Genomic DNA, 22,263 nt, shown 5'->3' on the forward strand with positions numbered 1-22,263 from the left:
AATACTCTCGTATATGTCGTTACCATGGTGAATGTGAAATTGTTATGGGTGGGAGTTTCCTATAGCATCACATCGACAACATTTGAAATGTGAAATATAGCCTTTCTGTATCGTTTTTCTCCTGTAGAGGTTCAGCATCTTGGAATTCTATCCTCTTGTCTTGTTTGCTGATACTCTGAAAGAAGCAGACATTTGATGCTTACTTTCAAACACTTCGTAACAAACTTCTGAGAATAGATGTAGTTCCACGCTATGTTACACACTATATTGTCGGAATGAAATACCTTCGGGTTTTTTTGCTATTATCTATTTTCTATAATTTTTACAGTCAGCTACCTCTTCACATATAATGTATTATCTAAATGTGGACTCGCTTAAAATCATATGGATTTGTAGGTCGTGTGCAAATTTACCGCAACACTTACCATTAAGTGTAACATATGTTTTATTTGGGATAACACTTTCTGAGTAAAGTACAGATTCTCGTACATTTTTGGGTTGAGTCCCGTCCGGGATTCGAACCCACTCAGCCACCGAGGCTTCCACAAAATGAAAGTAAATTGGCACGGCTCCCATGGCCAAAAGCTGTTGACGGGGTTTTTTTTGTCTTTGGACCGAGTGTGGGTAGTTAAACTTTAAATTGTTCAAAGCATACTGTTAAATAAAAAAACAAAACTTAATGGTATGAACACACAATGTCATTTAGAAAGTGGTCAAATGTAACAAATGTTATATTTGGGATAACACTTTCTGAGTAAAGTACAGATTCTCGTACTTTATGGGGTTGAGTCCCGTCCGGGAATCGAACCCACACTGCCAGAGTGAGGCACCTAATCGCCAGCACACAAAACACGGGAGAATTTGTACTTTACTCATAAAGTGGTATCCCAAATATAACATTTGTTACATTTGACCACTTTCTAAATGGCATTGTATGTTCATACCATTAAGCGTTGTTTTAATTAAACAGTATGCACACAAACCTAGCGGTGGTAATGAGGTGATTTGAACTAATTGCCGTCATTATACTTGAGCAATGTTACCACACAGCAAACAGCTCGATCTGTGATAGCTGCACTGTGTAGAGGAGAGCAAATGACAAAACACCACTGTGGCATCGTTGGATTCCCTCACGGCGCTTTCCTGCCCATTTATCTTGTGACAGTGACATTTACGAATAGAAGTTAAAAACTCGTCTTTGAAGCTTTGAACAATTTAAAGTTTAACTACCCACACTCGGTCCAAAGGCAAAAACTAAAACTGTTAACAGCTCGGAGAAAGGTAACAGATCCAATTACGCCCCCGCTCGTGTCGAGAGTGAATGACTATACGCCTGAAACTGGCCGGTTGCTGTCCACCTGGATGAAAGTGGTATTGCCCCAATGCCCTGTGCACGTTTGGTAGTTGGGTAGTCTAGCGGCTAAAGTGTTCGCTTGTCACACCGAAGGGCCAGGTTCGATTCCCAACATGCTCATTCATAGCGTCCCGTAGGAATGTTGTTGAAAACGGCGTATAACCCTACTCACCTGGAGTGCACAAACACAGGTTAACTAACAAGCCGGTTATTTCCACCCAAGTGATGGCAGGATACAGTAGCACCTGATGTGTATAAATAGAAAATGATGGTGAGGTGAGGTGGGGTGAAATTGGGTTGAACGTCGCGTCCAAGATTATTGCACTTATATAGCGAAATATATTCGTGTGTGTGTGTGTGTGTGTGTGTGTGTGTGTGTGTGTGTGTGTGTGTGTGTGTGTGTGTGTGTGTGTGTGTGGCTGCTTGTATTAGTCCTGGCTGATGCCGATTTATAGTGCTAGCCCACTGAGATACCATGCCGCAGTTTAACATGAATACCCAACTCAGACACAGTATACTGATTCCAAGCCAATCAGTCCTTCTTTTAGCCCCGTAATGCCGAGCGCCAGACAAGGTAACAACAAGTACCATCTTTAAACGTCTTATAATATGACGCGGCCGGGGATCGAACGCTGACGCGGACGCTCTACCACTAAACCACGGAGGCGGTCATAAAATGGTGGAAATTGATGAAAGAGAAAAGAGGTTTGCATGTAACTAATCTAATAAACAATTCTAATTGAGCTAATTGATACAGCTATGTAAATGCGCTAGATATATATTTGAAAAATAACTCCCGGAAATACAGCTACATAGGAGGCGTCTCTTCATAACACACCTGCGTAATACCACACTCCTTTTCAGATAATCGCTGCATATCTCTGAAACCCAGGATAACGGAACCTCGATAATCGATGTCCTGCGAATAACGATATCACAATATTCACACGAGCGTGTTTAAAGATTTATATTCTATAATCTAGTATTCACAATACAAGGTAATGGTTGACGATCATATGTTTAATAGAACGTTAAGTCATACTATTGAGTCAGAAGACCCCTGAAGTTACAATGTCACATCATCCGTTCAATTTTAATACTTTTCAATGGCTCGAGACCAATGTAAGTGATGCACTCACGGTCTATCTATTCTGAAGTATAGATTTTCTGAGTAGATACATTACACTACGTCGTGAACAATATCATCTGTTGAAAGTGTATAACTGCATTTCTGAATCAACCCTTAACGACCTCAGTCGATGGGATTCCAGTGATTGAATGTGTCCGTCTATCGGCGGCTGTTCCGTCAAATACGGCGACATGTGGTTCATAGCGATGTTTTATCTGTTTTTGTCTCACCATTTATTATTTTATGTCTTAAAAATGCATATCTATATCGACAGCTCGACCTATGTCAGACGCCCTGCTATTAAATTGGACTTGGTTAACGCGCTGAGCTTAACATCACAGGGGAACTATTGCACAGACGATGTCAACACCTATTTTTTTTTATCTAGGAATAGACATTGAGTAGATTTCATAATCTTGCAATCCGAAAGCCTGATAGTTACTATGGTAACCGAAATAACAAAATTGAACGCGATACCTTCGTGTCGTGGGATGAACATCAAAAGCAAAAGCAATTACGAATGAGCGTAGCAGTAAGAGTAGACGATGTCATAGAGGGCCGTTGTAGACGTCGTCGTTTATTTGCATATGAGGAGGTTGAGATGGAAACTTTTGTCATTTCCACAATTGAAACACTGAGATGATATGTGTATCGTTCAACATCCCGATTAGCTATCGATATTCTAGGGAGAGTAATGGGGAATGTGAAACTATCTTTTGTGTATGTTACTTTGTTGTCTGTGAACGGATACAAAGTTGACGCAAATTTATAAATGTCAACAGTCAATAATTTGACGGTCGGGTGCCCAAGTATCCAAGATGAATATCAAAGATTGTTTAGGGAGATTTCTTGTCATAAGATATTGATGACTCCCACAGCGACATTGGAGAGGACCTTATATAGCAAATGAAATATGAAACTGCAATTCCTACTCTTGATTCATATAAACACTGTTTCGTGATAACCCAGTATGACATGAAAAGAGTGAAAACAGCATACATCGTGTACCTACAGCGTCTAATGGCTCTGAAGATCCGGGGTAGAATAGGTCTTCAGCAACCCATGCTTGCCGTAAAAGGCGACTATGCTTGTCGTAAGAGGCGACTGACGGGATCGGGTGGTCAGGCTCGCTGACTTGGTTGATGCATGTCATCGATCTCAATTGCGTGGATCGATGTTCATGATGTCAATCACTTGAAGGTCTGGTCCAGACTCGATTATTTACAGACCGCCGTCATATAGCTGGAATATTGCAGAGTGCGGCGTTAAACAACAAACAACCAACAACAACCAATGGCTCTGATCATCTTCTCTTAGCTATCTGTCCCACGTCATGCATGCCCTGAAAATCCACCGAGGGCACTGTGTCAGCCCTGTTTCATGCCCTGATAATCATCTCAGAGCATTGGCAGCCACGATGTCTTGGCCATGGTTGAATACGACACCCCTTATTGCGCATGCCCTGATAATCACCAAGAGCAGCCGATTTTTATGTCTGTAGTTTAATATGAAGCCACGGGTAATCAATGGTCTGGTCATTAACCCAAACCTATCGATCCCATGTCAGTAACCTAGAGCTGTCAGATCCATGTCCTGACTGAGGTTTATACGAAGCCACGATGTAGGCATGTCCTAATCGTTAACCCAGATCAACTTCTACATTGTATAGCCTGGGCTCCGTTTCACAAAGCGATCTTAGCGCTACGACTACGAAACCGGTGTTAAAGTGTACGCGTCAGATCGCCTCAGCGCGGAGATCGGTTCGTGGAACAGGGCCCTGATAATCAACCCAGGCATTCTACCAACCCTATGTCATGGCTGTGTATTACAGAGACACGGTGTTGTCATGTTCTCATCATCAACCCAGGCATGCTACCGGCCCTATGTCATGGCTGTGTATTACAGAGTCACGGTGTTGTCATGTTCTCACCATCAACCCAGGCATGCTACCGGCCCTATGTCATGGCTGTGTATTACAGAGTCACGGTGTTGTCATGTTCTCACCATCAACCCAGGCATGCTACCGGCCCTATGTCATGGCTGTGTATTACAGAGTCACGGTGTTGTCATGTTCTCATCATCAACCCAGGCATGCTACCAACCCTATGTCATGGCTGTGTATTACAGAGTCACGGTGTTGTCATGTTCTCATCATCAACCCAGGCATGCTACCAACCCTATGTCATGGCTGTTTATTACAGAGTCACGGTGTTGTCATGTTCTCATCATCAGCACAGAGCATTCGGATCTATGTCATGACTGACCAGTAAAATCGAAACAAGGGAAGTTGGCTAAGAAGTTTAACATCGATGTTCTGATAGCGTTCAGTAACAGTCAACTAGCCAAGTCAATTCAACAGGTTTACCAGTCTGAACTAGATAAATAAATAAGACCAGTGAAACCGCCTCAGATGTTTCATATTGAGATCTATGCATACATATGAAGAGTGACAAAAAACTATCCACGAGACTGTATAGTACGGAAGCCTTTTAGGGCCATTTGGTTTTTTATTGTGTTCGATACAATCTTTAAATTTCAAAATACTTAGTTGAAATTTCAAGTTATTATCTTGAAATTGCAACTTAGTATCTTGAAATTTCAAGAACATTATCTTGACATTTCAACTTATGTATCTTGCAATTTCAAGTTGGCATCTTTGAAATTTCAACTTAGAATCTTGAAATTCCAAGAAAAACAAACAAAAAAACAAATGGCTCTAAATGGCTTCCGTAGTATGGCAAGAGAGATGACTTAACCTTTCCACTATTTAACTTTCGCTTAATGTCAGCAATATGTGGAGGTACAGCATGCCCTTTTCTACGACGATTTCAAAGAGCGTCATATAACTCTTGCTCAGAGGGGCGGTCGGGTAGCCTCGTGGTTAAAGCGTTAGCTCGTCACGCCGAAGACCCGGGTTCGAATCCCGACATGGGTACAATGTGTGAAGCCCATTTCTGGTGTCCCCCGCCGTGATATTGCTGGAATATTGCTAAAAGCGGCGTAAAACCAAACTCACTCACTCACTCACTCACTCTTGCTCAGAAGTTGTTTGATCAAGGCCACAACATTCGAGGCCTCCCTCATAAAAAAATTAGAAATATTTTATGGTGAACACGTGAAGGACATTTCCAAATTTGAGGCAGGTGAACAATGAATTTGTCTCTGCATGTGTTTGTGCCGGGTGTCAGATGCGGGGCAGGTTATGCTTCCAGTTTCGCGAACACCAGGTAGCATCACTGTTTGATAGTGAGTCATAGACACTTACTTATGATACAGTTGAATCGTACAACGACCCTGCTTTTCACGTCGATTTATTGTGATTATGGAAAGGCTTTTGTCGTTTATATTTAGGGAGTCACGATGCAGGTATGCCTTCGTTGTCAGCACAGATCACTCGGCCCTATGTCATGGCTGAAGTTAAATACGGAGTCACGATGTAGGTATGCCTTCGTTGTCAGCACAGATCACTCGGCCCTATGTCATGGCTAAAGTTAAATACGGAGTCACGATGTAGGTATGCCTTCGTTATCAAGCACAGATCATTCGGCTCTATGTCATGGCTGAAGTTTAATACGGAGTCACGATGTAGATATGCCTTCGTTATCAGCACAGATCATTCGGCCCTATGTCATGGATGAAGTTTAATACGGAGTCACGATGCAGGTATGCCTTCGTTGTCGGCACAGATCACTCGGCCCTATGTCATGGCTGAAGTTAAATACGGAGTCACAATGCAGGTATGCCTTCGTTATCAGCACAGATCACTCGACCCTATGTCATGGCTGAAGTTTAATACGGAGTCACGATGCAGGTATGCCTTCGTTATCAGCACAGATCACTCGGCCCTATGTCATGGCTGAAGTTAAATACGGAGTCACGATGCAGGTATGCCTTCGTTATCAGCACAGATCACTCGTCCCTATGTCATGGCTGAAGTTTAATACGGAGTCACGATGCAGGTATGCCTTCGTTGTCAGCACAGATCACTCGGCCCTATGTCATGGCTGAAGTTTAATACGGAGTCACGATGGAGGTATGCCTTCGTTATCAGCACAGATCACTCGACCCTATGTCATGGCTGAAGTTTAATACGGAATCACGATGCAGGTATGCCTTCGTTGTCAGCACAGATCACTCGGCCCTATGTCATGGCTGAACTTTAATACGGAGTCACGATGCAGGTATGCCTTCGTTATCAGCACAGATCACTCGACCCTATGTCATGGCTGAAGTTTAATACGGAGTCACGATGCAGGTATGCCTTCGTTGTCAACACAGATCACTCGGCCCTATGTCATGGCTGAAGTTTAATACGGAGTCACGATGCAGGTATGCCTTCGTTATCAGCACAGATCACTCGACCCTATGTCATGGCTGAAGTTTAATACGGAGTCACGATGCAGGTATGCCTTCGTTATCAGCACAGATCACTCGGCCCTATGTCATGGCTGAAGTTTAATACGGAGTCACGATGTAGGTATGCCCTCATCATCAGCACAGATCACTCGGCCCTATGTCATGGCTGAAGTTGAATACGGAGTCACGATGTAGGTATGCCTTCGTTATCAGCACAGATCACTCGGCCCTATGTCATTGCTGAAGTTGAATACGGAGTCACGATGTAGGTATGCCTTCGTTATCAAGCACAGATCACTCGGCCCTATGTCATGGATGAAGTTTAATACGGAGTCACGATGTAGGTATGCCTTCGTTATCAGCACTAAAACCTCGGCTCTATGCCATGGCTAACTTTAATACGTACCCACGCGTCAAGCATGCCCTGTAGGAATTCCTACCCTTGGCTCTGGCTTGTGTCCCTCGTAACTCTACACTTAATCCTCTGCTATAACTGGATTATCTCGCGTGGACGGCTTCCTGCCTTGTTTTGTTGTTCATGACTCACCTTGGGGCCGTGTGCCGTGTTACAGGAATGTCCATCACGAATCAGAGCAGACAGGAGAGAGTTAAACCACATGTGTCCCATAGTGTGTGGAGTGTGTTTCAATTACACGAACCATATCTAAACTTGCGATTCACTGTGACCTGATTTGTTGTTAACAACGCATTTGACAGTTTTATCGATGTTTATGCAATTGATGTTTCGGAAAAAGTAATATATTACGACGTCCGTGAACTATTGCAGTTATTTAGTCTTTATTCGTTGAATAAAAATGTTTCAAGTGAGATACGAGAACATATGAAAATAGACACGTACTCATTACTTCGTGTTCGAAAAAAAGCTGTTTGAGAAAGTTATGCACCTTATATTTGTCACAACAAAGATTGCATGAAAAATGAGTTTTTGACCAATAAAACTCCGGCAGTGTTGTAATTTCTCTGAAAACATATTGCCATAAGTACTAGTATATAGATTTGACGTCACTAACATTCATGGACCAAAGAATGTTGGAGAGAAAAAGGGAGTAAATATTGTTAACGTGACAGTCAGAAATATTCCAATGTCACAGGAACTTGTAAATAATCGAGTCTGGACCAGGCACAACAGTGACTGAAAACATGAACAATGACCTACGTTATTGGGACACGATGTCAAAGCCAAGTCACAGAACCCTATTCATTTTATGTCGACTCATACGACAAGCATAGAAAACTTGGCTTCAAATCTACCCCGGACACCCCCTGTTGCGAAAAAGTATGGGAAGATAATATTAATGTATCGCATTCCTAATATGAAGGTATCACTCTCTAAATATTTTTCCCTTTTTGTTTTGTCAAAGGAATGACAATTACAGTCGTTACCCTGCATGACATCCACTGACCCATAGGCAGCGATGGGGAGTTTTCAAATTTCAAGATGGCTACTGATTGACATACGATCATCTCAATGTCGTCTGTTACTCCGCCTCCCACAACGCGTTGAGAATAACATCAGACATTTAGACCAGTTTACAAGACAGCTCGTCGGATTAGATAACAATGTATTGTTATATCTACCAGATACAATCCTCAGTTGCCCAATGCAACAACGACGCAAGAAGATATCTATTTGTGAAATCGCCCGCGGCCGTTGTTAAGATCTCGTGATATATCGTTGTTGCGAGATTGACATGCGCTGACAGTATAACACACGTAACATGTCCAATTACGTCGGGGATATTCACAGCATTTCTCTTGTAATATGTCAGCGAATATGTTAAGAATATACTATGTATGTGAACGTTTTTTAATAGTCTCTGAGGGCTAGGTGTTGTCAAAATAGAAGGCGTAAATTGACAAATCGCAACAGGGTGTCGTTCCGAGTTCTGGTGTACGTTGTTTGTGGTAACCAGAATAGATAGAGTCTTTATTCACGTTGATGAATCCCTTCAACGCCATGTGAACTGTAATCGGAACTCTTAAATACATTTTAACCATCCTTGCTTTGATGTTCCTGCGCCATGCAACTATCACAGCGGAAGCTTGGTGCTCAATCACATGATCTAACATTTATGTTAACAGAGTATACCTGAAGACATGAACTTTTTATGGATGACAATTTCTTCATCTGATGGAGAGGCAAGAAGTAGCCCTGAAACGTTGAACACCTGGTGTCATCATTGAGTTTCAGTAGTCCAATCATATAATTTTCAATATCAAGACATGGTTTGATATGGTAGGAAATCTAGTTAGTCGTAAGCCTTACCATTTTGTAAAAGACATTAAACTGAATGTGGGAGCTGATAACACGAGCACACACATGTAGGGTAATGATTGGTATGTGAGCGGGTTATAGCTAAAACGGCACCTCAGCAAAACGTCACCTGGCGAAAACGGCACCGATTGGCGAAAACGTCACCTCGCCTAGGCGAAAACGGCTACTAATGCCTGGCGAAAACGGCACCTTATGTTTTTTTAACCTTGATAAAATAAATGATATAAAACTAACATGGTCGCTTGCAAACACCAATAATTGTGAAATGTTACAACTAGTTTACATTAGAATTTAGCCTCTACTCCAACTATTTTCCAACTTAGCCAATACGCAACTCAACTTATTGTGAAAACATAACATGCCTTGAAGTAAAATAATGAAATAAAACTCACATCGCCTCTTACAAACACTAGTAATAGTGAAATGTTTAAACAAGTTTACAGTAGAAATTAGCCCCCTACTGTCCAGGACATATTTTTTGAGGCCAAGAGAATACCCTCCTGGTAAATAGAGGTGCCGTTTTCGCCTGTCACATAGTAGCCGTTTTCGCCAAATGCGGTGCCGTTTTCGCCAGAGAAATCGGTGACGTTTCGCTGAGGTGCCGTTTTAGCCTGCACCCACTACAGATCAAACGAAGGTGTCCACTTAAAACTGGATTTGACCCAAAAAATATAAAACGTTACAAGGCTGAAAACAGTCGCCGAAACACTGCAACTTGAGGCCCAAAACACACATTGAACTATGATGCTCGTGGCTAATACAACTATTTCTTGTTTGTGGCATTTGTAACCATCATCAAACATGGGTGTACACTTTCTTTTGCCCGGCAGTTTATTTGGTTTAAACATGTACATATTTTTATTTCAAAAGAAATCTGGATCGGTAAACAAGCAAAACTTGCTTTTGTAAATACCTCTCCAGGTAATAACTTTACAACAGCTGGTTATATATCAGATTATATGTAAATAGTGCTAAACATAAACATATTAAATGCACAAATGAAATATATGACGCCAATACAAGTGGTGTCTGTGAAATATGATATAGCAGTTTTCCATTACTACATGCATAAAATTAAGCTACTCGAATCTTTTGCTTTTGACAATGAAATCGTGAACTGATTGAAGAATAGTCATGTTTGTAGAACTGCTAACTGAACTATTGCCATGTAAGACCGTTGGCAGTGTATTTGATGTGACGGAACATTATAGCTAGTCTTAAAGAAACACCCCGATACGATGGGGTAGCCTAGTGGTTAACGTGTTCGCTCGTCACGCCGAAAACCGGGTTCGATTCTCACAAGGGTACAATATGTGAAGCATATTTCTGGTGTGATATTGCTGAAATATTGCTAAAAGCGACATAAAACAATACGCACTCCTAATGAAGACAATTTAGTGATATTTAACAGGAGTTTTAACGGAGTTACTTCACAAAACCAATCTCCACTCTCCCCGCATTGTCCTCGTACAATGCCCATTAACAACAGACATGCCAGCTTCTTACAATCTACGCGAGGTTAACACAACATATGTTTGTCGTTCCTGGTACTGCCATTCTCGAAACCCTTTCGACGATTGATCGATAAAGACTTAACACCGTTGAATTATGTAACTTGTTTGTTGACAACACTACCTGCGCGTGGGGGGTAATAACAGTACTCTTACTTATCTAAATAATGCTTAATGTACTGTGAATGTCAATTCCTTGTGATGTTTAAGGATAAAGACGGATTAGGATTAAATGATTGGTTTGTGGATTTGATCATGGTCCGACAAATGTTGTTTACATCTGTTGTTTGTTACCTGTTGATTGTACACAGGTGAATGCAGTTTTGACAGCAGACGCTGTTTATTTCATACCAACTGGACATTCACAGCAGATGTGACAGAGGTAAATGATTTTCTCTCTATATCAATGGTTAAGTGTATACCATGTGGTGATACGTTGTCCTGTGCACAGCGCACAGATCACTGATCAGGTGAACTTGGGCAATGTCGCTTGCGGAGAGTAGCTGGATGGGTGACAGCGTTCGGCAGCTTGAATCCTGAGCGTTTCTAGAGCTTCGGCCCTGCCCCACACTGAAGTACATGTTACATGTGGTGTCTCCCTGTGTGGGTGATTTTGTTCGAAATATGCCTCTGTGTTCACAAGCAGTAAAATGGGTACCCGGTAGAATGAAATTGTAATGTGAACCTTCTAGCGCCTGAAAATCGATGAAAATCGAGTGCAAACTGATCCATTGACCGACTGACCGGGGTTATAATGTTAGCGCTTTATGCCGGCACCTTGTGGATGGAGGATAGCGCAATATTATTATTGTATGCATATTTATATTATTATACAGATTAAGATAAATAAATACAGCAAAGAGGGTTTAAGTGATCCTGGCACGTCAGGTTTGTTAGGCTCATCATAAGCTCAGGGCCCTTGCACGCAGCCCAAATAGCGTATAAGTAAATCTTCTTTGAATATGCTATGAATTTCTTTTTTCCTTGGGGCGGGGGTACCTTTGGTTGAAGCTTTAGATCAGCACGGCGATGGCCCGGTTTGATTTCAAGATGGGTACAATGTGTGGAGCCCAATTTGTGTATCCCCCATCGTGATATGGCTGGAATATTGCTAGACTCGGGTTGAAATCAATTTCACTAAGTCACCCTTTTCTGTGGTACGTTGTTTAGTTATGAAATATGTTATCGCGATCCCTTGCTGAGACAAATGTGTGCTTTGACAGCGTGTAACAAATGACATATATTAATGTGTAAATATGGTCTATGTTCAAGCGACGCATATAAATAACGTCGGGCATTGGCCGTGTTCATCCAAACAGAGCGGTAACGACAATTTCCAAACCTACTCTCACAAATCTTCATTGACAGCAGGTGTTCGCTAACCGAGTGAACACATCCGGCCGTACAAGCAGCATCCGTCGCGCGTGAAGGTCGAGGTCACGAGATACGTGACTCCAGCAGCATCTCCGTCCAACAGTTCTCACTCCATTAGTCTCTCTAGGATGCCATTCCCACATTACTGCAGAAGATAATTTTACACATTTTCACAATAATTAGCCAAACATTCTAAAACAATAGTCGTTTGTACGATGATGTCGATTTCAGCTGAACGTTTATGCAGATATGTCTCTGTAAGAAAGTAAACAATGATATCGACATGTGTCTGTGAGAATGTAAACAATGATATCGACATGTCTCTGTAAGAATGTAAAAAATGATATCGACATGTTTCTGTAAGAATGTAAACAATGATATCGACATGTCTCTGTAAGAATGTAAACAATGATATCGACATGTCCCTGTAAGAATATAAACAATGGTGTCGACATGTGTCTGTGAGAATGTAAACAATTATATCGACATGTCTCTGTAAGAATGTAAACAATGATATCGACATGTGTCTGTAAGAATGTAAACAATGATATTGACATTCTCTGTGAGAATGCAAACAATGATATCGACATGTCTCTGTGAGAATGCAAACAATGATATCGACATGTCTCTGTGAGAATGAAGACAGTGATATCGATATGTCTATGAAAGAATGTAAACAATGATATTGACATTCTCTGTGAGAATGCAAACAATGATATCGACATGCCTCTATGAGAATTTAAACAATGATATCAACATGTCTCTGTGATAATGAAGACAGTGATATCGATATGTCTATGAAAGAATGTAAACAATGATATCGACATGTCTCTGTGAAAATGTAATCAATATCGACAATTCGCTGTAAGAATGTAAACAATTATATTGACATGCATAATTAATATTTATGTAAACAATGTTACATATGTAAGCAATGGTATGCACATGCCTCTGTAAAAATGTAAACAACGGTATATACATATTTTGTCAACGGTAGACGATTGGAGAGTATTTTCAGACTATACTGTCACAATTTCCCAATACTATCTAAAGTATGTTAATGTTTGAGACGTCTTTACGACGACATCGATTTCAGATAGACTATAGAAACAGACGTGTCTCTGTCAGAAAGTCAGCAATGGTAAGGACATGCCACTGTAAGAATGTAAGCAAATCTTGTTTAGAAGGTAGACGATAATTATACTTTCTGCGTATTCACAAACATCAGCGACACGTAGATCCACGCATCTCATCATGGCGTGTGTGGAATACATTAGTAAATCTGGTTTAATCCCACTCGTCAAAAACGAGTCACTTTGACCGATTTCTAGGCCCGTGGGCTGCCCCCACCGTAAATCTTTAATCCTCCTTTGATGCTTGTTGATATATAAGATAAACCGACCAATTGCATACTTTTTTTTCTAGTAGGAGAGACGTATTTACCAGGAGTTGTCACATCAATGTATCACAATGTCATGGTATAATCCCGGTGCCATACGTTGTCAGATCACTGTATCACAATGTCATGGTTGTCAGACCTCGAACGTAAAAACGTAAGTAACGGAAACAGACAGGAGGAGCATGATGGGAAGACTGGTGTAGAGATCATTGTCACACTTAACTTAACAAATTTCCCTCGATATTCTCACTTTCCGCCACATCAGCTTAAAAAGCAGTGTTGATTTCAAGAAAAAAAGATTAAATTTAGTCATACCGTTTAGTTTTGAAAAGATAAGTAAATGGCTATGTTATACTAGTATACCATTCGCGGATTAAGATATACTTATTGCATGATGAAGCATGGACATGATTATGATAAAAGGACAATATCCTTTTGTGTTATTGTTCCTCTTCAGTCGTATTTGAAGATTTCTAGAAAAAACTTAATTTTCTTATGATTATGATTACTTTCGGCGCTGAATGTCCAGAAGCGCTTGGAATTTTATTTGCGGAGTCTGTATGATAATTGTGTCATCTCTCAGTACTAGCGCATACCAATTGTGATTACATTACCGATGACACCTGATCGTAGGGACCACGTGACTATGTCCATCTCCACCTTCAGCCCCTGTGTTATGTAAAAACACAGTGTTCTACGACGATTATTGTGAGTAAGTGAGTGAGTTGGGATTCATGCCGCGTTGTGCAGCGTTTCACGGTGTGTCAGGTTAATGAGGAAGGGAAACCCGAAATGATGCAGGTCATAGACGTTTACAATTTTCAAAAGAACCCCACCGGCATAAATATGGTACTGATTCGTAATCAAGGCGAATCAGGGATTCATAAGATCCTGGGAAGCTTAAGGGAAGCAACTCTGCACAGCGAATTACACAGTGTCTTACACGACTGAGCCCTCCGTAGTGCCGACAGTCCAAAGGACGATTTGTGTGATATGAGAACAACATTACCCTACAGCTGATTCACATCTCTAGAACCTGCCCATCTATATGCGGATTCAATGACACTGACATACAGATCTGTATGTCCAACAAAGATTTATGAGACCACAAATGTCACCATGAATCTGTGATATTACATGCTTCCCCAACCCTAGCGAAACTGTCGTCCATGTCGTGAGACTGTTTTTGTGAGAGGGGCACGGAGTAGCATGCCAACTGCCCGTTTCATGGTCTGCTGCGTTTTCCTGTTCCGCCCACCATTATACATAACACGCGAACAATTAGGTACAGTAAACTACGGATATATCGAACTCAAAGGGACCACTAATTTTAGTTCGTTATAACCGTAGTTCGTTATAAGCATATATACAGCATAACTACAGAAAATAGTTGGGATAAAAAAGTAAGTTCGCTTTATCCGTCAGTTCGATATAAGCGTGTTCGTTATAAACGTAGTTTAATGTAGTCTCTTCAGAAACGTTTTAGTTCCTAGTACTTAATGACATCTCTGAGAGAAAAGACAATTTTTAGAAGCTAAATTCATTTTTAAAACTCCACCTGGAAGAAATACCACTCAGTGTAGACATGTCTGATGCTGACCTTCCAATCGGAAAATTCATCACGCAAACATGTAATCAAGACGACAGTCAACATTCCTCAGTCATCGTACATTGATCTAATTTCTTGATTTTAGGAACAATCTAACTTGAGACAGTTAAACAATACGTTACTTATCTCCTACATGTTTTTTTGTCTGCCTTTCAATATAGTGTGTTTCATTTTTATTGCTTAGTGTTTTGCGGATTCTAAAACAAAACACAGGCTTGTCCAAATAAAGATGAAAATGTCACATATTGATTTCTTTAAAGTCGGCCCCTGGTGCGTCATATACCAAATAAGGAAAGAAACGTCATATAGTTCTCATAAAGTGTTTGAGTTATGTCTATGTTGTATTACTGATAAAAAACAACATACTGCTCACAATGGTACTGTTGGGAATTGTTTGGTCGGCGGATACATAAATATACATAAATATAATCTGAATAAATCCCGCCTCGGCGTGTGGACGACAGCTGCTGGAAAGGGTTAGTGGTACCTACTCTCCTCCTCCTGCACGCCTAACGTTAGACTTGAGAAGTCCCTGTCATGTAAAAATTAAATTGACTAAATGTCTGTTAGTTCGTGGGCTTACTCGGAATACACAATCAGATATTGTTGCTATCGAGTATACATGTATATAGACTGAAGAGGCTTCTGGTCTATTTTAACAAAATGTATATATGATGAAATAATAACTGAAACCGAAACGGTTTCAAAATCTATGAAAAGAAATAGAGTTTTAATGCATATATTTTAGTAATCAATATAAGAATAAATAAAATAAACCCAGGGATTTTAACATTATTTCATATATTTTAAAAAAGGTCCAGTTCAACTTCATCTTCCAAATTTTCTCTGTATGATCAACTTAATTTCTTCATGACCTTCCAGTAGACAAACCCGAATCCTAATCACTATTATAATGTTTGTAATTCGGGGACAGGGTTGGCCCAGCTGTCTAGGGTGTAGACTAACATCTAGTCTCTGAAATGAACACATCTTACATTAAAAAAACAGTTGTTCAGTTATCTTAATAAAAATATAATAAAAAGGAGCCGGGTGACTCTCTTCATTTTCTGATACTGCAGTGATCTAGACTTGCCAAACATTATAGACTTGCATGGGCTGTATTTGATATATATTTGTATCAGGGTCTGTAAGACAGACTATCTAGGGTGCAGCAGTTCGTTATGCAGAGTTGCGTTCCTCAGGCGTGGCGTGAATGTGGGTTCGAATTCTAGATTCGCTCTGATAATTGGTTTCAGCAAGGTGACAACGTGTTTTGGCCTTTCCTCCCACATTAAGTTGACGCGCCGTGATATAATTTATCCGCTCGCTACGTTATCATTGGCATAACGATGTTACAGCTGTAGGATTAAGTGCGTTGCGTGTAACGCTACATTGGACACGTTAGTACTTCAGTCGTAAGTCATGCAAATTGTAGACGTTACTAGTTGGGTGAAGTCATCAAACACGGGCATGGTGTAGCAGCGGTAACCGGGCCTCGTTCATTGTTCCTTATCCGTAGTTCTTTAAATCTATGTCTACATATAGGCTACTGGTCGATCCGCTATAGTAATGTATCAGTGTGCGCTGTAAGATTTAAAGCGCAGCTGTTCATACTCACTTGGCCACAAGACATAAACTATTTTCAAACACATATACACATCTCTTCCTTAATCCTTTACTTCCAAATACGTGTCTTAAATCATCGAAAGTGAACTTTAAATAAGATACGAGATCGAAATGAGAAACGACGTTATTTTAAAACAAGATGGTCGCCCAACGAAACAGCTACCTGTTTTTGTCGAACGTTTTTGTTTCCGATGATACCTTAAAGCTGACGGCGGACTGGCACGGGGATGATTGAGAAGACTGACAACTTAGAAGCCAACAAAGGTGTTAATCATGGCAGTGAGATGTTTAACCTCAAGGCCAGGTAATCTAGCGTGTACCAGAATATATATAACGTCAACGGATAACCAGTCTCGATTATCTGCCCAAACAAATTCCACCGGGATATCCAAAAAGGCGGTGATTGGTATATAAATGGATCACTGAAAAGTCTGAATATATTGAAGCAGGCTAGCATCGATAAGTGGCGTTATGCTTTATCACGGACAGACCCTAGACGGGAGTGGGCCTGAAGTTTGTCAATGCAGTCAGTGCAGGGGTACAGGGTGCACGGGATGGTGCAGATGTGGAGGCGGCTCGTCCTGCACATGGGTTTCAGTAATGTGTGCATTTGACACGAAATTTGGATGACTTTTTTTGTGAAGGATAACCAGGTATTGACAGTTACTTCTTTGAGGGCATTTAGAAGTTGGAAGTCTAAGTAAGGACAAGATATATGGATGAACAACTTCTTTATTATGATTAGGTATATATACTCTGTACACCACTTGCTTGATAACGGTGTTAGAACCTACACCGAAACGTCGCTCCTAATTGTAATAAAGAAGATGTTCATCGATATATCTTGTCTCTACTCAGTTACTGACAGGTTTTTGTTCAGCATGAAAGACCGCTGAGAATACCAACAAAAATAACTAGATATCAATTTTACCCATGAAGATCAGGGATACAAGTATATGTCTTCAGAAACCCATGCTTGCTGTAAAAGGCGACTATGCTTGTGGTAAGAGGCGACTATGCTTGTCGTAGGAGGCGACTAACGGGATCGGGTGGTCAGGCTCGCTGACTTTGCTGACGCATGTCATCGTATCCCAATTGCGTGGATCAATGCTCATGATGTCAATCAGTGGATTGTCTGGCCCAGACTCTATTATTTACAGACCGCCGTCTTATAGCTGGTATATTGATCAGTGCGGCGTTAAACAACAAACAAACAAAGATATCTATTTTATATTTTTCTGAACTAATAACACTTGAAATATACCGGCTGATTTCGTGTTGAGATTTCGGCAGGTTGTTTTAAATAATCTCCACGATGGCGTTATACTTCGAATTAATTTCGTCGAAATGTATCCGCAATAGTGTTATATAACCGTGGTATGAGCCGTTCTCTACTTTCCTCAGTAAAATGGGCCGACAAATAAGATATTCGTCGTCCGCTGATTAAATTCAGGACATGGGATAGCTGTACGTGGCGTGAGTCTGATCAACAGAGAAATTTGCACAGGATTCACATCAGATCATGATACTTCCGTAGTGTATTTTCAGGCATATAATATAACGTTGGCGAAAGTAAAACTACTGATTAGACTACTGTGGTAGCTGTGTATGGAAGCGTAGTAAAGCCACGGTGAAAATGTTTCTTGTCTAAGTTTCTCCTACGTAGGACTTACTATCTCCTACGTAGGGTTTACTATCTCCTACGTAGGACTTAGTATCTAATACGTAGGCGTTACTATCTCCTATGTAGGACTTACTATCTCCCACGTAGGACTTAGTATCTCCTACGTAGGAGATAGTAAGTCCTACGTAGGAGATAGTAACTCCTACGTATTAGATACTAAGTCCTACGTAGGAGATACTAAGTCCTACGTAGAAGATACTAAGTAAGTCCTACGTAGGAGATACTAAGTCCTACGTAGAAGATACTAAGGCCTACGTAGGAGAAAGTCAGTCCTACGTAGGAGATACTAAGTAAGTCCTACGTAGGAGATACTAAGTCCTACGTAGGAGATACTAAGTAAGTCCTACGTAGGAGATACTAAGTCCTACGTAGAAGATACTAAGTCCTGCGTGGGAGATAATAAGTCCTGCGTAGGCGATACTCAGACAAAAATAAATTCACCGTGGCCCTACTGCGCTTCCGTAGCTGTGTGACGTTAACATATTTATAAAACGACTATAAGAATCCGTCTATTGCATTGTCCTCCGTATATTGGTGGACAAGACTATATTTACAGCAAAGGTGTATGATTGCATGATTAAGGTTCCGTTTGGTATAAAGGTCAATGATGCGTTCATCTTCGGATGTACTATGTTTCAATCTGAATATAGCGCTAAATGACTAGTCTTTATCTTGGCCAGTGTATTGTAAGCACTGCTACAATATATGTCTGTATGTAATGTATATTCGTCCTAAGTAGCCTGAAACGGTTGTTCGTATAATGAAGTTGCATGCAGCGCTATGTATATTGTCATATATATGCGAACACGCTCGAGTTTCTATGTGACAATGGCGGTCTTGAAGCTGAGTCTGTCTCAGATACATCTGCAGTGGGGGAGAGTAATCAGGTGTAAATTAGGTCGACTTGGCATGACAGTGTCTTGTGTTTATTCTGAGGGGTATAATAAACTCACTTGCCATTCGGTGTCTATTTTCAGCTCTCCTATCATCGCCACAATGTAATGTATAGAATGTGAAGTTATTTAAAGCATTGTGACGGACAGTAGACATTGTAAGTGGTAAGGTGTATAGTCTTTCAGGGCAAATACTTCTAGTTATGACACTGTTGAAGCCTGTTTGATAATGGGTTACATTTCCGACATCGGCAGTGTCGTTGTCAAGCTCATGTCTCAATATGGCGGCAAGTTGGCCCAAAAGATGACGTCAGCCAGAAGAACATTTGTGTAGATGCTGTATAAGGGGTTGCATTTGGCCATTTGATACAGAACAGTATAACTGATATGGGACAATTAATGATATCATTTAATTGACATCAGACAATATACGATAGTCTCCCTTTAATTTGACAGTGTGATATGATCCATGGGTCTGGACAATATGATATCACTACATCGCACAATATTTGATACCATGAGATATGTTATATTGGGCAATCACATCTATTGTTAATGAACGTGATATTAAAATATCATGAATTAAAATACAGTGACACTTGATTTGAAATATGGTAATATTGTTTGTGGATACTGGACTTTCTAATGTTATGATACTTAACAAAATGTTACATGACAATTTATGTAAACAACATGGACCAGATATAGAGAATCTCACCCGAGTGTCTTTTGATATCAAATATATCAACACGAGTTGATAAAAGTGGAAAAGTTCAAAGGCTTGCCGAGGATTTTTGCCACTTTTATCAACGAGTGTTGATATATTTGATATCAAAAGACACGAGGGTAAGATTTTATTTATAATCCAACATCATTCTTTCAACTTTTTCAATTTGTAGACAGTAATTAGCAGTGTCTTCAGTGTAAAAAGTACTGCAAACAGCTTCAGTAGCAGAGCCATCAGTGATGTCATTTGATTGTGACGTCATGGTAACCAGTGACATCACAATGGTCTGCAAAGCATTGTGATGTAATTTCATTGCAGCGATATCTACAGTGTAGATATCGCTTGATCTCATCCAAGCGATATCTCCTGTGGGAGCCAGTTTTGGATGATAAATTCCAATAAAACCAGGATATTAAACAATATAGGGATACTTGTCATAAGTGAAACTGCGAAAAAGCCATAGATGAAGCCGACAACCCGGACAATTAATGACATGGAACTCTACTGTATCAGCCTCTGTCTACTTCTGCTATGTCTGACCGTGCCTTCTCCTTTTGCAGTCCATAGTTATGGAACTCTTTGCTTCTAAGGAAACGTTTAAGTCTCTCCTCAAAACCCACTTCTTCACTTCAGCTTTTCAATAGATCTCCTGATTGTTAGCATATGTACATAGACATTACATTTTAACTTTGTCACAGCGCCAGTGAGCAACTGTCGATGGATATTAGGCGCTTTACAAATCAATTATTATTATTATTATTATTATTATTATTATTATTATTATTATTATGTTGTTGTTGTTGTTGTTGTTGTTGTTGTTGTTGTGAAATTGGACATGTATGTCTTTTAAGCTTATGATGGTAATATATATATTCGGCCGTGGTCACACGTGGCCTGGGCTGTGACAGCCATATCAAGGAGGGGTCTACCCTCAAATGATACGAGAACCTGTTTGAGAAAAACTCGGTGTAGCTTTACGGAAAATGACGAAGTTAGCCGAATAATGAAATATATCAATACAGGTTAATGCAATTGTTTTCGACATTCCCGAATAAGTAGCCTAATGGAACACCGCGAATTGTTTTGGCACTCAAACATTTCGTCCTATAAGGCTGTACTTTTATTGTAAAGAGGCTATGCGCAGGTTGACTACCGGATAAATGTTATCGTTCACGTAAATACATCTTTTGAGCTTCTAATCAGCGTCTGATGTTATCGACTTGTACAGCCTTTAGCCATCATGTCTGCCGCTAGGATTTACGACTCAATCAAGATTATACTCTCGCTGTAACTAAAGTGAGATTAAGTGACAGTATCTACTCAGATTTGATAAAATTAAATCAAGTAGATTAATTTCAAGCTTACTCGATTATGTGTAAGTACTTATCTTTAAATTAATACAAAGAATGGTATTGCTGAGTACATGCATGTGTTAATTGTTGTGGTTGGAGTTGTAGAACGCAGTGTCAGTGATGTAAATGCTGTCACCATTGTCCAATTCCGTTTCCTTCGACTCACAGTATTAGTCGTATCCTGTTGCCTTTGTTAAGATTTTGTTTGTTTGTTGTTGAACGCCACACTCAGCAATACTCCAGCTATATGACGGCGGTCTGTAAATAATCGAGTCTGGACCAGACAGTCCAGTGATTGACATCATGAGCACCGATCCACGCAATTGGGATACGATGACATGCATCAACCAAGTCAACGAGCCTGACTATCCGATCCCGTTAGTCTGTGTATTATTGATTTGGTTAAAGAAAATACAATTGAATATGTTTAACCTTATGACTCATTTACATTAAAACACCACCCAGGTTTGTTTCATTGTAAAACCAAAGAAATTTTACAAACCCAAGTCATGTCGCATGTTGAGATGCTAATCTAGTATTCACCAGAATCAGGTCCTTACCGACAAACAAACCATCCTTTTGCCGTGAACTCTTTAATATCAATCTATTTAGATGCACCTCGCAGGACATTTGAGCATGCATTCGTAGAGGCACATGAACGGATAATTGTTCTTTAGTCAGCCTCAACCACAATCCCACGGCCAAACACTTTCCTCAACAGAAACCGCTTATCACTGTAGGGGGTAGTGGGCAAATTAGGCACAAAGAGGCTTAGCCGGGGCGTTATGACCCCTAGGAGTGACCACCAGAAAATTAGGGGCAGGGTTACCTGGCCTAAGGGCTAATCCCTAATTCAGGGGCTTCAGCTACAGCGAAACTAAGTTAAAACGACCTCATACTCATTCAGGGCTCGTTTATTAAAAGGTACGTTGCCCGAGTCGAGATTTCCCCAT

General features: G+C 40.5%; 1 protein-coding gene across 3 annotated transcripts in view; it reads left to right on the forward strand.

Annotated features, from left to right (window-relative positions):
* LOC124147848 (protein FAM167A-like) overlaps positions 1-22,263 on the forward strand; it is a 52,164-nt gene that overhangs the window by 21,916 nt on the left and 7,985 nt on the right. The window contains exon 2 of one of the 3 annotated variants that reach the window (XM_046518645.2): positions 10,958-11,028. The exons of the other annotated variants lie outside the window; for them this stretch is intronic. The gene's annotated coding sequence lies outside the window, so the exon portion shown is untranslated. The remainder of the gene's footprint in view (positions 1-10,957; positions 11,029-22,263) is intronic. 3 annotated transcript variants of the gene reach the window in all.

This window comes from Haliotis rufescens, unplaced genomic scaffold (assembly GCF_023055435.1).
Source record: "Haliotis rufescens isolate VD_foot unplaced genomic scaffold, xgHalRufe1.0.p SCAF_1, whole genome shotgun sequence".
In the NCBI taxonomy this organism is placed as follows: Eukaryota; Metazoa; Mollusca; class Gastropoda; order Lepetellida; family Haliotidae; genus Haliotis; species Haliotis rufescens.